The sequence below is a fragment of the Schistocerca gregaria genome, chromosome 1 (genome assembly GCF_023897955.1).
Source record: "Schistocerca gregaria isolate iqSchGreg1 chromosome 1, iqSchGreg1.2, whole genome shotgun sequence".
Classification (NCBI taxonomy): domain Eukaryota; kingdom Metazoa; phylum Arthropoda; class Insecta; order Orthoptera; family Acrididae; genus Schistocerca; species Schistocerca gregaria.
Window position 1 is genome coordinate 1,182,572,164 of NC_064920.1, and position 3,913 is coordinate 1,182,576,076.

At 45.3% G+C, this 3,913-nt stretch overlaps 2 non-coding genes across 2 annotated transcripts; one reads left to right on the plus strand and one right to left on the minus strand.

Moving 5' to 3' along the window:
* Positions 1-3,094: 3,094 nt before the first annotated feature.
* Trnas-cga (transfer RNA serine (anticodon CGA)) lies at positions 3,095-3,169 on the minus strand. The gene has a single exon. It is a non-coding gene; the product is annotated as a tRNA-Ser (tRNA).
* A 99-nt stretch (positions 3,170-3,268) lies between these two features.
* On the plus strand, positions 3,269-3,343 carry Trnas-cga (transfer RNA serine (anticodon CGA)). The gene has a single exon. It is a non-coding gene; the product is annotated as a tRNA-Ser (tRNA).
* Positions 3,344-3,913: the final 570 nt, after the last annotated feature.

Sequence of the window (3,913 nt, forward strand, 5' to 3'; positions counted from 1 at the left end):
TCAGCAGGCAAGGTGATGCTCACAGCATTTTTCCGACGTCCGAGTTCCGATACTCATTGAATTCCTAGAGCAGGGAAAAAACCATTGACAGTGACGTGTACTAAGAGACACTCCGTAGCCCACAGAAGTTCGAAAAGAGCAAGCTGCATGGGCTGCTCACGGACGGGGTGACTCTGCTACACGATAACGCTCGTTCATACGCCTCCAAGGTCACACAAAGTGTAATGGCCAAGTTCAAGGTGAGTATAAAAAAATCGAAAAGGGAAGTGCTTCAAATGGGATGTCGGACTTAATGAGACAGTGGAGAACTAGTTTCTGTCACAGCCACGGGAATTTTGGAGGGAACCTTTCGGCTCGTGAGTAGTGGTATCGTTCTGTACAGGTCTCTGGTGATTACTTCTAAATAAATACTTCAATTACAGCCACAGTATTGTGTCGAAACTTGGCTTTTGAACATCCCTCATATAAGTAGTTATACATGAAAGTGCCGTATGATGCATTAAAGCTATTTTGTGGATACTTTTAATTCTTCAGTTACAGAGTTTTATGGTGAATCAAATTCTGTATATTTTTAAAACTGGTTCCATAATGTATGGACTGTTAAGCCCTACTTCGTCGGTGGTGCAGTGCCATGTAAGCTTAAAACGGAAGTTCTTCTTCCTTAGAGCAAGTGATATGTGCAATGAACTGAGTTACTTTAGCATCTTAACAATTCTTTCTGCCTTGAAATGGGAAATCTACATCTACATCTATATACATACTCAGCAATCCACCATACGGTGCGTGGCGGAGGGTACCTCGTACCACAACTAGCATCTTCTCTCCCTGTTCAATTCCCAAACAGAAGGAGGGAAAACTGACTGCCTATATGCCTCTGTACGAGCCCTAATCTCGCTTATCTTTTTGGTGTTTCCGCGAAATGTAAGTTGGCTGCAGTAAAATTTTACTGCAGTCTTCCTCAAATGCTGGTTCTCTAAATTTCCTCAGTAGCGATTCACGAAAAGAACGCCTCCTTTCCTCCAGAGACTCCCACCAGAGTTCCTGAAGCATTTCCGCAACACTCGCGTGATGGTCAAACCTACCAGTAAAAAATCTAGCAGCCCACCTCCGAATTGCTTCTATGTCCTCCCTCAATCCAACCTGATGGGGATACCAAAAGTTCGAGTAGTACTCAAAAATAGGTCGTATTAGAGTTTTACAAGCTGTCTCCTTTACAGATGAACCACATGTTCCCAAAATTCTACCAATCAACCGAAGACGAGTATCTGCCTTCCTCACAATTGCCATTACATGCTTGTCCCACTTCATATCGCTCTGCAATGTTACGCCCAAATATTTAATCGACGTGACTGTGTCAAGCGCTACACTACTAATGGAGTATCCAAACATTACAGGATTCTTTTTCCTATTCATCTGCATTAATTTACATTTATCTATATTTAGAGTTAGCTGCCATTCTTTACACCAATCACAAGTCCTGTCCAAGTCATTTTGTATCCTCCTACAGTGACTCAACGACGCCACTTCCCGTACACCACAGCATCATTTGCAAACGGCCGCACGTTGCTATCCACCCTATCCAAAAGATCATTTATGTAGATAGAAGACAACAGCGGACCTACCACACATCCCTGGGGCACTCCAGATGATACCTTCACCTCCGATGAACACTCACCATCGAGGACAAAGTACTGGGTTCTGTGCTAGATGCCAATAGCTTTTATCCCAAAATGTTTTCAACCTATAACTGGTTTGGATAATATTTCTTCTTAATTCCATTTCACTTACTGATTATTGGTGTGTGGTAGCGTACACGTACACTATTAAAGACGGCACTGACAAGATTCTCTCGGTTGCAACACTTTCTATTTTGAATAGATTATTAGTTCCTATAGTAAGTGACCATGTTGTACCTTGGAACAGTTTTTCCCATTTGGAATAATTTTTGCAACTTCATAAAAGGACACTTGAAGTTAATTCTATCATTTCAAAACGAAATAAGAAAATGTGTTAAACTTTTAGTACAGGACTATTGAACGAAGTGGAGCTGTTGGTCGTGAGAAATGTTCAAATGTGTGTGAAATCTTATGGGACGTAACTGCTAAGGTCATCAGTCCCTAGGTTACACACTACTTAAACTAAATTATCGTAAGGACAATCACACACACCCATGCCAGAGGGAGGAAACCTCCGCCGGGACCAGCCACACAGTCCATTACTGCAGCGCCTCGGACCGCTCGGCTAATCCCGCGCGGCTGGTCGTGAGAGGCACTGCCTGCTAAGGAGAATAATCGTCGACATCGCACGGATGGCTAGACGCGTATATGGAGTAACAGCCACTCGCCTGTTGGAGGCAACGGCGACTGAACAATTTTTCCCCCCGTCGACGTACACCTGTACACCTTGCCAAGGACCCTCTCTGTCCCAGATACCCCCCTGCCGACACCGACATGCACAGTGTCGTTTGTGTTATACGGCTGCCGACTGTTGGCTCCTCACGCGCCATATGTTGGCTTTGTTGTGGCAATAGATCCCCCAGTCCGCACAGCCCACCGAACTGATTCATCCTCATGTCGCTTAAGACCCTGTTACTCGCAATAATGCCACGGTGTGGTTTAAAGGTATGGCGGTGTCATATCTTTTTAGTGAGGGCTTTGAAAACGCCGTGTGGCCGAGTAGACCGTTCGCCTGGTGCAAGTCTTTCGAGTTGACGCCACTTTGGCGACTTGTATGTCGATGGGAATAAAGTGATGATTATAAGGACATTTTTTTTTCATCAAACCTGGTGGATGACCAGCCTCCTGTGGGTATATGGCTGGTCGTTTTTTTACCACAAAAGATACTTTGGTGATATGCCCAACGAGATTTTCTGGTCTCTTAGCCATCGTGAGTGGCCGCAAGTTTGTTAGCTTCCGGCCACCGTCGATGTTGCCCGTCCCTACCAAGTGAAGGCGGACCAGTTTCTGCGTTGTTCACCTTTTTCTTTTACTGTTGGGTGATATCACATTTTTATGTACATGATTTAACAGAATGAGATTTTCACTCTGCAGCGGAGTGTGCGCTGATATGAAACTTCCTGGCAGATTAAAACTGTGTGCCCGACCGAGACTCGAACTCGGGACCTTTGCCTTTCGCGGGCAAGCGCTCTACCAACTGAGCTACCGAAGCACGACTCACGGCCGGTACTCACAGCTTTACTTCTGTAAAGTTTGGAAGGTAGGAGACGGATACTGGCAGAAGTAAAGCTGTGAGTACCGGTGGTGAGTCGTGCTTCGGTAGCTCAGTTGGTAGAGCGCTTGCCCGCGAAAGGCAAAGGTCCCGAGTTCGAGTCTCGGTCGGGCACACAGTTTTAATCTGCCAGGAAGTTTCATGATTTAACAGTTTAGATACAATTTGGAATGCAGTTACGATTTGTTTTACGAAAAATTCTTTAAAATAATGAATGAAAAGGAAAGAAATAAAAGAAAATCGTGCAGGGAATCTTAATCTAACTGATCTACTATACTTAACCTAATGGGACTTTGAAATGTGAGTTTAATATGTGGATTTGTGAGACTAGTGGAGAGGTTTTGGAGGTGTTCGGGAAAAGGGTCTGACTGTCCCCGTCTGGCCAACAGGGGATGGAGGGCTCGGAATGTGCTTACAGCCATCCATTCCCTGCCCGCATCGCAGGACAGCACAACATCCTGTCCCTGAGCGGAGAAAATCTCCGACCCAGCCGGGAATCGAACCTGGGCAGTTAGGTATGACATTTCGTCGGCGCTGACCACTCAGCTACCAAGGGCGGATAGTGACGGCGTTGCAGAAATATTAGATTTTTGGCACTACTTAACGAGCAACTGCACATTTTAACGGCGCAAAGTGTCGTGTGGTTCGCACTTTGCGAATTACATAGAGTGTCTGTTTACGCGTC